Raw genomic sequence first — 12,808 nt, 5'->3', positions numbered from 1 at the left:
ACTCAGGGGAGCCAATTTCCAATGTCCAGCCAAGAGCTGCTTCACAAGCACATTCAGCTGAGAATGCTCTGGCTGCTTCAAAAAGGAAGGCGCAGCCCTTGCACTCCTGGACACAACCACGCCAGCAGCAGGTTCCTAAACCTTCAGTGCTGCAGAGTGCATGCAGCTGCAGCACAGCCAGAAGGAGGCGTCCAGAAAGAAGGCGTTCTTCAAGTCCCCCCCTCCTCCAGGCAGCCTTGAAACTGAGCACAACACACTGCGGCTCGGCAGCTTCCTTCTCACATAGACGGACCGTCCCCTTGTTCACTCTCGCAGCTCCCTTGCCCACTTGCAGCAGCTGCTGCCAAAGAAAAAGGCTCCAGAAGTCAAAGCCTCTGCTGGGCTGCACTTTCCTCTTGCCTCATGTAAAAGCACCAGAAACTCTCCTCTGCACTTTGTATTTCCATTCTCCGCTGCATCTGCCACTGTCATCTCTGCATCTCCAAGCATCAAGCTGGGCACAATTCTTTCCAGGGAAAGCTGGAAGAGAAATAGGTAGCAGCACACGTAGCCGCAGCTTGAACTTTCTGTTTTCAAGTGCTAACGTGAATCCACACATAAGCGAGAGGCAGCCACGCTTCCTCTTGCAGCCTGGGCGATGCGCATGCCAGCTCCGTGCTCTGCGCCTTCATTGTGCCGGAGTGGAACCGGTGTCTACTTCTCGCCCAGAGAGCACGGTGCCGGCAGAGAAATGCTCCAGGCTGCTGCCTCTGCCCAAACACGCCTGGGCTCCTCTGCACTTTCTCTCTCAGCGCTAGGTAGCAGCACATTCTGTCTGCCTTGTAGCCTGAATCTTAACGGAAAGATTCTCAGCTACGTCTCGCACAGAGAACAGTTTGAGGTCAACGAGCTTACCTTACGCGGAGCTTACCCTCGACGCGTGGAAACCTGTATTTGCAGCACATCCTAGTGGTAGCCCTCTTTCCTTTCCAGCCTGCACAGCGCCGGCAGATCGCGGTGCTCTCTGCACCTGCCTTCTCACTTGCAAGTGCCACCGCCAAGCTTACAGCCTTGCAGGGAGCGAAGAGGCGGATAGACGTCTCGCCCAGAAGAACGTGCCAGGACCAAAAGATGTTCGTCCTTTCCGCTCGTCGTCGCCCGGATTGTGGTGCTGTGTTGAAAGTCTTGGCCAGCCAAAGGCTAATCCAGCAAGTGCTTCTCTCCAAACGCATTTCGCTGAGCGAGAGCTACACGGACAGTTTGCACTCGGTGAAACAGCAAGAAAATGCTTGTCCGTCGAGCTGAAGGAAAATCCCTGCACAGCACACTGTGGCTGCATGCAGTGTTCACGCTGAAGAGCGGCAAAGCTCCAAGCCATGGCTGGGCTTCACTTCTGTCCAGAGCACAGAAGGCGAAGAAGCAAGCAGCTGGGCACCGGGCTCATGTACTCAGGGGAGCCAATTTCCAATGTCCAGCCAAGAGCTGCTTCACAAGCACATTCAGCTGAGAATGCTCTGGCTGCTTCAGAAAGGAAGGCGCAGCCCTTGCACTCCTGGACACAACCACGCCAGCAGCAGGTTCCTAAACCTTCAGTGCTGCAGAGTGCATGCAGCTGCAGCACAGCCAGAAGGAGGCGTCCAGAAAGAAGGCGTTCTTCAAGTCCCCCCCTCCTCCAGGCAGCCTTGAAACTGAGCACAACACACTGCGGCTCGGCAGCTTCCTTCTCACATTGACGGACCGTCCCCTTGTTCACTCTCGCAGCTCCCTTGCCCACTTGCAGCAGCTGCTGCCAAAGAAAAAGGCTCCAGAAGTCAAAGCCTCTGCTGGGCTGCACTTTCCTCTTGCCTCATGTAAAAGCACCAGAAACTCTCCTCTGCACTTTGTATTTCCATTCTCCGCTGCATCTGCCACTGTCATCTCTGCATCTCCAAGCATCAAGCTGGGCACAATTCTTTCCAGGGAAAGCTGGAAGAGAAATAGGTAGCAGCACACGTAGCCGCAGCTTGAACTTTCTGTTTTCAAGTGCTAACGTGAATCCACACACAAGCGAGAGGCAGCCACGCTTCCTCTTGCAGCCTGGGCGATGCGCATGCCAGCTCCGTGCTCTGCGCCTTCATTGTGCCGGAGTGGAACCGGTGTCTACTTCTCGCCCAGAGAGCACGGTGCCGGCAGAGAAATGCTCCAGGCTGCTGCCTCTGCCCAAACACGCCTGGGCTCCTCTGCACTTTCTCTCTCAGTGCTAGGTAGCAGCACATTCTGTCTGCCTTGTAGCCTGAATCTTAACGGAAAGATTCTCAGCTACGTCTCGCACAGAGAACAGTTTGAGGTCAACGAGCTTACCTTACGCGGAGCTTACCCTCGACGCGTGGAAACCTGTATTTGCAGCACATCCTAGTGGTAGCCCTCTTTCCTTTCCAGCCTGCACAGCGCCGGCAGATCGCGGTGCTCTCTGCACCTGCCTTCTCACTTGCAAGTGCCACCGCCAAGCTTACAGCCTTGCAGGGAGCGAAGAGGCGGATAGACGTCTCGCCCAGAAGAACGTGCCAGGACCAAAAGATGTTCGTCCTTTCCGCTCGTCGTCGCCCGGATTGTGGTGCTGTGTTGAAAGTCTTGGCCAGCCAAAGGCTAATCCAGCAAGTGCTTCTCTCCAAACGCATTTCGCTGAGCGAGAGCTACACGGACAGTTTGCACTCGGTGAAACAGCAAGAAAATGCTTGTCCGTCGAGCTGAAGGAAAATCCCTGCACAGCACACTGTGGCTGCATGCAGTGTTCACGCTGAAGAGCGGCAAAGCTCCAAGCCATGGCTGGGCTTCACTTCTGTCCAGAGCACAGAAGGCGAAGAACCAAGCAGCTGGGCACCGGGCTCATGTACTCAGGGGAGCCAATTTCCAATGTCCAGCCAAGAGCTGCTTCACAAGCAGCTGCAGCTGAGAATGCTCTGGCTGCTTCAGAAAGGAAGGCGCAGCCCTTGCACTCCTGGACACAACCACGCCAGCAGCAGGTTCCTAAACCTTCAGTGCTGCAGAGTGCATGCAGCTGCAGCACAGCCAGAAGGAGGCGTCCAGAAAGAAGGCGTTCTTCAAGTCCCCCCCTCCTCCAGGCAGCCTTGAAACTGAGCACAACACACTGCGGCTCGGCAGCTTCCTTCTCACATAGACGGACCGTCCCCTTGCTCACTCTCGCAGCTCCCTTGCCCACTTGCAGCAGCTGCTGCCAAAGAAAAAGGCTCCAGAAGTCAAAGCCTCTGCTGGGCTGCACTTTCCTCTTGCCTCATGTAAAAGCACCAGAAACTCTCCTCTGCACTTTGTATTTCCATTCTCCGCTGCATCTGCCACTGTCATCTCTGCATCTCCAAGCATCAAGCTGGGCACAATTCTTTCTAGGGAAAGCTGGAAGAGAAATAGGTAGCAGCACACGTAGCCGCAGCTTGAACTTTCTGTTTTCAAGTGCTAACGTGAATCCACACACAAGCGAGAGGCAGCCACGCTTCCTCTTGCAGCCTGGGCGATGCGCATGCCAGCTCCGTGCTCTGCGCCTTCATTGTGCCGGAGTGGAACCGGTGTCTACTTCTCGCCCAGAGAGCACGGTGCCGGCAGAGAAATGCTCCAGGCTGCTGCCTCTGCCCAAACACGCCTGGGCTCCTCTGCACTTTCTCTCTCAGCGCTAGGTAGCAGCACATTCTGTCTGCCTTGTAGCCTGAATCTTAACGGAAAGATTCTCAGCTACGTCTCGCACAGAGAACAGTTTGAGGTCAACGAGCTTACCTTACGCGGAGCTTACCCTCGACGCGTGGAAACCTGTATTTGCAGCACATCCTAGTGGTAGCCCTCTTTCCTTTCCAGCCTGCACAGCGCCGGCAGATCGCGGTGCTCTCTGCACCTGCCTTCTCACTTGCAAGTGCCACCGCCAAGCTTACAGCCTTGCAGGGAGCGAAGAGGCGGATAGACGTCTCGCCCAGAAGAACGTGCCAGGACCAAAAGATGTTCGTCCTTTCCGCTCGTCGTCGCCCGGATTGTGGTGCTGTGTTGAAAGTCTTGGCCAGCGAAAGGCTAATCCAGCAAGTGCTTCTCTCCAAACGCATTTCGCTGAGCGAGAGCTACACGGACAGTTTGCACTCGGTGAAACAGCAAGAAAATGCTTGTCCGTCGAGCTGAAGGAAAATCCCTGCACAGCACACTGTGGCTGCATGCAGTGTTCACGCTGAAGAGCGGCAAAGCTCCAAGCCATGGCTGGGCTTCACTTCTGTCCAGAGCACAGAAGGCGAAGAAGCAAGCAGCTGGGCACCGGGCTCATGTACTCAGGGGAGCCAATTTCCAATGTCCAGCCAAGAGCTGCTTCACAAGCACATTCAGCTGAGAATGCTCTGGCTGCTTCAGAAAGGAAGGCGCAGCCCTTGCACTCCTGGACACAACCACGCCAGCAGCAGGTTCCTAAACCTTCAGTGCTGCAGAGTGCATGCAGCTGCAGCACAGCCAGAAGGAGGCGTCCAGAAAGAAGGCGTTCTTCAAGTCCCCCCCTCCTCCAGGCAGCCTTGAAACTGAGCACAACACACTGCGGCTCGGCAGCTTCCTTCTCACATAGACGGACCGTCCCCTTCTTCACTCTCGCAGCTCCCTTGCCCACTTGCAGCAGCTGCTGCCAAAGAAAAAGGCTCCAGAAGTCAAAGCCTCTGCTGGGCTGCACTTTCCTCTTGCCTCATGTAAAAGCACCAGAAACTCTCCTCTGCACTTTGTATTTCCATTCTCCGCTGCATCTGCCACTGTCATCTCTGCATCTCCAAGCATCAAGCTGGGCACAATTCTTTCCAGGGAAAGCTGGAAGAGAAATAGGTAGCAGCACACGTAGCCGCAGCTTGAACTTTCTGTTTTCAAGTGCTAACGTGAATCCACACACAAGCGAGAGGCAGCCACGCTTCCTCTTGCAGCCTGGGCGATGCGCATGCCAGCTCCGTGCTCTGCGCCTTCATTGTGCCGGAGTGGAACCGGTGTCTACTTCTCGCCCAGAGAGCACGGTGCCGGCAGAGAAATGCTCCAGGCTGCTGCCTCTGCCCAAACACGCCTGGGCTCCTCTGCACTTTCTCTCTCAGCGCTAGGTAGCAGCACATTCTGTCTGCCTTGTAGCCTGAATCTTAACGGAAAGATTCTCAGCTACGTCTCGCACAGAGAACAGTTTGAGGTCAACGAGCTTACCTTACGCGGAGCTTACCCTCGACGCGTGGAAACCTGTATTTGCAGCACATCCTAGTGGTAGCCCTCTTTCCTTTCCAGCCTGCACAGCGCCGGCAGATCGCGGTGCTCTCTGCACCTGCCTTCTCACTTGCAAGTGCCACCGCCAAGCTTACAGCCTTGCAGGGAGCGAAGAGGCGGATAGACGTCTCGCCCAGAAGAACGTGCCAGGACCAAAAGATGTTCGTCCTTTCCGCTCGTCGTCGCCCGGATTGTGGTGCTGTGTTGAAAGTCTTGGCCAGCCAAAGGCTAATCCAGCAAGTGCTTCTCTCCAAACGCATTTCGCTGAGCGAGAGCTACACGGACAGTTTGCACTCGGTGAAACAGCAAGAAAATGCTTGTCCGTCGAGCTGAAGGAAAATCCCTGCACAGCACACTGTGGCTGCATGCAGTGTTCACGCTGAAGAGCGGCAAAGCTCCAAGCCATGGCTGGGCTTCACTTCTGTCCAGAGCACAGAAGGCGAAGAAGCAAGCAGCTGGGCACCGGGCTCATGTACTCAGGGGAGCCAATTTCCAATGTCCAGCCAAGAGCTGCTTCACAAGCACATTCAGCTGAGAATGCTCTGGCTGCTTCAGAAAGGAAGGCGCAGCCCTTGCACTCCTGGACACAACCACGCCAGCAGCAGGTTCCTAAACCTTCAGTGCTGCAGAGTGCATGCAGCTGCAGCACAGCCAGAAGGAGGCGTCCAGAAAGAAGGCGTTCTTCAAGTCCCCCCCTCCTCCAGGCAGCCTTGAAACTGAGCACAACACACTGCGGCTCGGCAGCTTCCTTCTCACATTGACGGACCGTCCCCTTGTTCACTCTCGCAGCTCCCTTGCCCACTTGCAGCAGCTGCTGCCAAAGAAAAAGGCTCCAGAAGTCAAAGCCTCTGCTGGGCTGCACTTTCCTCTTGCCTCATGTAAAAGCACCAGAAACTCTCCGCTGCACTTTGTATTTCCATTCTCCGCTGCATCTGCCACTGTCATCTCTGCATCTCCAAGCATCAAGCTGGGCACAATTCTTTCCAGGGAAAGCTGGAAGAGAAATAGGTAGCAGCACACGTAGCCGCAGCTTGAACTTTCTGTTTTCAAGTGCTAACGTGAATCCACACACAAGCGAGAGGCAGCCACGCTTCCTCTTGCAGCCTGGGCGATGCGCATGCCAGCTCCGTGCTCTGCGCCTTCATTGTGCCGGAGTGGAACCGGTGTCTACTTCTCGCCCAGAGAGCACGGTGCCGGCAGAGAAATGCTCCAGGCTGCTGCCTCTGCCCAAACACGCCTGGGCTCCTCTGCACTTTCTCTCTCAGCGCTAGGTAGCAGCACATTCTGTCTGCCTTGTAGCCTGAATCTTAACGGAAAGATTCTCAGCTACGTCTCGCACAGAGAACAGTTTGAGGTCAACGAGCTTACCTTACGCGGAGCTTACCCTCGACGCGTGGAAACCTGTATTTGCAGCACATCCTAGTGGTAGCCCTCTTTCCTTTCCAGCCTGCACAGCGCCGGCAGATCGCGGTGCTCTCTGCACCTGCCTTCTCACTTGCAAGTGCCACCGCCAAGCTTACAGCCTTGCAGGGAGCGAAGAGGCGGATAGACGTCTCGCCCAGAAGAACGTGCCAGGACCAAAAGATGTTCGTCCTTTCCGCTCGTCGTCGCCCGGATTGTGGTGCTGTGTTGAAAGTCTTGGCCAGCCAAAGGCTAATCCAGCAAGTGCTTCTCTCCAAACGCATTTCGCTGAGCGAGAGCTACACGGACAGTTTGCACTCGGTGAAACAGCAAGAAAATGCTTGTCCGTCGAGCTGAAGGAAAATCCCTGCACAGCACACTGTGGCTGCATGCAGTGTTCACGCTGAAGAGCGGCAAAGCTCCAAGCCATGGCTGGGCTTCACTTCTGTCCAGAGCACAGAAGGCGAAGAAGCAAGCAGCTGGGCACCGGGCTCATGTACTCAGGGGAGCCAATTTCCAATGTCCAGCCAAGAGCTGCTTCACAAGCACATGCAGCTGAGAATGCTCTGGCTGCTTCAGAAAGGAAGGCGCAGCCCTTGCACTCCTGGACACAACCACGCCAGCAGCAGGTTCCTAAACCTTCAGTGCTGCAGAGTGCATGCAGCTGCAGCACAGCCAGAAGGAGGCGTCCAGAAAGAAGGCGTTCTTCAAGTCCCCCCCTCCTCCAGGCAGCCTTGAAACTGAGCACAACACACTGCGGCTCGGCAGCTTCCTTCTCACATAGACGGACCGTCCCCTTGTTCACTCTCGCAGCTCCCTTGCCCACTTGCAGCAGCTGCTGCCAAAGAAAAAGGCTCCAGAAGTCAAAGCCTCTGCTGGGCTGCACTTTCCTCTTGCCTCATGTAAAAGCACCAGAAACTCTCCTCTGCACTTTGTATTTCCATTCTCCGCTGCATCTGCCACTGTCATCTCTGCATCTCCAAGCATCAAGCTGGGCACAATTCTTTCCAGGGAAAGCTGGAAGAGAAATAGGTAGCAGCACACGTAGCCGCAGCTTGAACTTTCTGTTTTCAAGTGCTAACGTGAATCCACACACAAGCGAGAGGCAGCCACGCTTCCTCTTGCAGCCTGGGCGATGCGCATGCCAGCTCCGTGCTCTGCGCCTTCATTGTGCCGGAGTGGAACCGGTGTCTACTTCTCGCCCAGAGAGCACGGTGCCGGCAGAGAAATGCTCCAGGCTGCTGCCTCTGCCCAAACACGCCTGGGCTCCTCTGCACTTTCTCTCTCAGCGCTAGGTAGCAGCACATTCTGTCTGCCTTGTAGCCTGAATCTTAACGGAAAGATTCTCAGCTACGTCTCGCACAGAGAACAGTTTGAGGTCAACGAGCTTACCTTACGCGGAGCTTACCCTCGACGCGTGGAAACCTGTATTTGCAGCACATCCTAGTGGTAGCCCTCTTTCCTTTCCAGCCTGCACAGCGCCGGCAGATCGCGGTGCTCTCTGCACCTGCCTTCTCACTTGCAAGTGCCACCGCCAAGCTTACAGCCTTGCAGGGAGCGAAGAGGCGGATAGACGTCTCGCCCAGAAGAACGTGCCAGGACCAAAAGATGTTCGTCCTTTCCGCTCGTCGTCGCCCGGATTGTGGTGCTGTGTTGAAAGTCTTGGCCAGCCAAAGGCTAATCCAGCAAGTGCTTCTCTCCAAACGCATTTCGCTGAGCGAGAGCTACACGGACAGTTTGCACTCGGTGAAACAGCAAGAAAATGCTTGTCCGTCGAGCTGAAGGAAAATCCCTGCACAGCACACTGTGGCTGCATGCAGTGTTCACGCTGAAGAGCGGCAAAGCTCCAAGCCATGGCTGGGCTTCACTTCTGTCCAGAGCACAGAAGGCGAAGAAGCAAGCAGCTGGGCACCGGGCTCATGTACTCAGGGGAGCCAATTTCCAATGTCCAGCCAAGAGCTGCTTCACAAGCACATTCAGCTGAGAATGCTCTGGCTGCTTCAGAAAGGAAGGCGCAGCCCTTGCACTCCTGGACACAACCACGCCAGCAGCAGGTTCCTAAACCTTCAGTGCTGCAGAGTGCATGCAGCTGCAGCACAGCCAGAAGGAGGCGTCCAGAAAGAAGGCGTTCTTCAAGTCCCCCCCTCCTCCAGGCAGCCTTGAAACTGAGCACAACACACTGCGGCTCGGCAGCTTCCTTCTCACATTGACGGACCGTCCCCTTCTTCACTCTCGCAGCTCCCTTGCCCACTTGCAGCAGCTGCTGCCAAAGAAAAAGGCTCCAGAAGTCAAAGCCTCTGCTGGGCTGCACTTTCCTCTTGCCTCATATAAAAGCACCAGAAACTCTCCTCTGCACTTTGTATTTCCATTCTCCGCTGCATCTGCCACTGTCATCTCTGCATCTCCAAGCATCAAGCTGGGCACAATTCTTTCCAGGGAAAGCTGGAAGAGAAATAGGTAGCAGCACACGTAGCCGCAGCTTGAACTTTCTGTTTTCAAGTGCTAACGTGAATCCACACACAAGCGAGAGGCAGCCACGCTTCCTCTTGCAGCCTGGGCGATGCGCATGCCAGCTCCGTGCTCTGCGCCTTCATTGTGCCGGAGTGGAACCGGTGTCTACTTCTCGCCCAGAGAGCACGGTGCCGGCAGAGAAATGCTCCAGGCTGCTGCCTCTGCCCAAACACGCCTGGGCTCCTCTGCACTTTCTCTCTCAGCGCTAGGTAGCAGCACATTCTGTCTGCCTTGTAGCCTGAATCTTAACGGAAAGATTCTCAGCTACGTCTCGCACAGAGAACAGTTTGAGGTCAACGAGCTTACCTTACGCGGAGCTTACCCTCGACGCGTGGAAACCTGTATTTGCAGCACATCCTAGTGGTAGCCCTCTTTCCTTTCCAGCCTGCACAGCGCCGGCAGATCGCGGTGCTCTCTGCACCTGCCTTCTCACTTGCAAGTGCCACCGCCAAGCTTACAGCCTTGCAGGGAGCGAAGAGGCGGATAGACGTCTCGCCCAGAAGAACGTGCCAGGACCAAAAGATGTTCGTCCTTTCCGCTCGTCGTCGCCCGGATTGTGGTGCTGTGTTGAAAGTCTTGGCCAGCGAAAGGCTAATCCAGCAAGTGCTTCTCTCCAAACGCATTTCGCTGAGCGAGAGCTACACGGACAGTTTGCACTCGGTGAAACAGCAAGAAAATGCTTGTCCGTCGAGCTGAAGGAAAATCCCTGCACAGCACACTGTGGCTGCATGCAGTGTTCACGCTGAAGAGCGGCAAAGCTCCAAGCCATGGCTGGGCTTCACTTCTGTCCAGAGCACAGAAGGCGAAGAAGCAAGCAGCTGGGCACCGGGCTCATGTACTCAGGGGAGCCAATTTCCAATGTCCAGCCAAGAGCTGCTTCACAAGCACATTCAGCTGAGAATGCTCTGGCTGCTTCAGAAAGGAAGGCGCAGCCCTTGCACTCCTGGACACAACCACGCCAGCAGCAGGTTCCTAAACCTTCAGTGCTGCAGAGTGCATGCAGCTGCAGCACAGCCAGAAGGAGGCGTCCAGAAAGAAGGCGTTCTTCAAGTCCCCCCCTCCTCCAGGCAGCCTTGAAACTGAGCACAACACACTGCGGCTCGGCAGCTTCCTTCTCACATAGACGGACCGTCCCCTTCTTCACTCTCGCAGCTCCCTTGCCCACTTGCAGCAGCTGCTGCCAAAGAAAAAGGCTCCAGAAGTCAAAGCCTCTGCTGGGCTGCACTTTCCTCTTGCCTCATGTAAAAGCACCAGAAACTCTCCTCTGCACTTTGTATTTCCATTCTCCGCTGCATCTGCCACTGTCATCTCTGCATCTCCAAGCATCAAGCTGGGCACAATTCTTTCCAGGGAAAGCTGGAAGAGAAATAGGTAGCAGCACACGTAGCCGCAGCTTGAACTTTCTGTTTTCAAGTGCTAACGTGAATCCACACACAAGCGAGAGGCAGCCACGCTTCCTCTTGCAGCCTGGGCGATGCGCATGCCAGCTCCGTGCTCTGCGCCTTCATTGTGCCGGAGTGGAACCGGTGTCTACTTCTCGCCCAGAGAGCACGGTGCCGGCAGAGAAATGCTCCAGGCTGCTGCCTCTGCCCAAACACGCCTGGGCTCCTCTGCACTTTCTCTCTCAGCGCTAGGTAGCAGCACATTCTGTCTGCCTTGTAGCCTGAATCTTAACGGAAAGATTCTCAGCTACGTCTCGCACAGAGAACAGTTTGAGGTCAACGAGCTTACCTTACGCGGAGCTTACCCTCGACGCGTGGAAACCTGTATTTGCAGCACATCCTAGTGGTAGCCCTCTTTCCTTTCCAGCCTGCACAGCGCCGGCAGATCGCGGTGCTCTCTGCACCTGCCTTCTCACTTGCAAGTGCCACCGCCAAGCTTACAGCCTTGCAGGGAGCGAAGAGGCGGATAGACGTCTCGCCCAGAAGAACGTGCCAGGACCAAAAGATGTTCGTCCTTTCCGCTCGTCGTCGCCCGGATTGTGGTGCTGTGTTGAAAGTCTTGGCCAGCCAAAGGCTAATCCAGCAAGTGCTTCTCTCCAAACGCATTTCGCTGAGCGAGAGCTACACGGACAGTTTGCACTCGGTGAAACAGCAAGAAAATGCTTGTCCGTCGAGCTGAAGGAAAATCCCTGCACAGCACACTGTGGCTGCATGCAGTGTTCACGCTGAAGAGCGGCAAAGCTCCAAGCCATGGCTGGGCTTCACTTCTGTCCAGAGCACAGAAGGCGAAGAAGCAAGCAGCTGGGCACCGGGCTCATGTACTCAGGGGAGCCAATTTCCAATGTCCAGCCAAGAGCTGCTTCACAAGCAGCTGCAGCTGAGAATGCTCTGGCTGCTTCAGAAAGGAAGGCGCAGCCCTTGCACTCCTGGACACAACCACGCCAGCAGCAGGTTCCTAAACCTTCAGTGCTGCAGAGTGCATGCAGCTGCAGCACAGCCAGAAGGAGGCGTCCAGAAAGAAGGCGTTCTTCAAGTCCCCCCCTCCTCCAGGCAGCCTTGAAACTGAGCACAACACACTGCGGCTCGGCAGCTTCCTTCTCACATAGACGGACCGTCCCCTTGCTCACTCTCGCAGCTCCCTTGCCCACTTGCAGCAGCTGCTGCCAAAGAAAAAGGCTCCAGAAGTCAAAGCCTCTGCTGGGCTGCACTTTCCTCTTGCCTCATGTAAAAGCACCAGAAACTCTCCTCTGCACTTTGTATTTCCATTCTCCGCTGCATCTGCCACTGTCATCTCTGCATCTCCAAGCATCAAGCTGGGCACAATTCTTTCCAGGGAAAGCTGGAAGAGAAATAGGTAGCAGCACACGTAGCCGCAGCTTGAACTTTCTGTTTTCAAGTGCTAACGTGAATCCACACACAAGCGAGAGGCAGCCACGCTTCCTCTTGCAGCCTGGGCGATGCGCATGCCAGCTCCGTGCTCTGCGCCTTCATTGTGCCGGAGTGGAACCGGTCTCTACTTCTCGCCCAGAGAGCACGGTGCCGGCAGAGAAATGCTCCAGGCTGCTGCCTCTGCCCAAACACGCCTGGGCTCCTCTGCACTTTCTCTCTCAGCGCTAGGTAGCAGCACATTCTGTCTGCCTTGTAGCCTGAATCTTAACGGAAAGATTCTCAGCTACGTCTCGCACAGAGAACAGTTTGAGGTCAACGAGCTTACCTTACGCGGAGCTTACCCTCGACGCGTGGAAACCTGTATTTGCAGCACATCCTAGTGGTAGCCCTCTTTCCTTTCCAGCCTGCACAGCGCCGGCAGATCGCGGTGCTCTCTGCACCTGCCTTCTCACTTGCAAGTGCCACCGCCAAGCTTACAGCCTTGCAGGGAGCGAAGAGGCGGATAGACGTCTCGCCCAGAAGAACGTGCCAGGACCAAAAGATGTTCGTCCTTTCCGCTCGTCGTCGCCCGGATTGTGGTGCTGTGTTGAAAGTCTTGGCCAGCCAAAGGCTAATCCAGCAAGTGCTTCTCTCCAAACGCATTTCGCTGAGCGAGAGCTACACGGACAGTTTGCACTCGGTGAAACAGCAAGAAAATGCTTGTCCGTCGAGCTGAAGGAAAATCCCTGCACAGCACACTGTGGCTGCATGCAGTGTTCACGCTGAAGAGCGGCAAAGCTCCAAGCCATGGCTGGGCTTCACTTCTGTCCAGAGCACAGAAGGCGAAGAAGCAAGCAGCT

This window comes from Corvus hawaiiensis, chromosome 14, assembly GCF_020740725.1.
Source record: "Corvus hawaiiensis isolate bCorHaw1 chromosome 14, bCorHaw1.pri.cur, whole genome shotgun sequence".
Taxonomy (NCBI): Eukaryota; Metazoa; Chordata; class Aves; order Passeriformes; family Corvidae; genus Corvus; species Corvus hawaiiensis.
The sequence above is the reverse complement of the archived record's forward strand: the minus strand, read 5'-3'. Positions refer to the sequence as shown.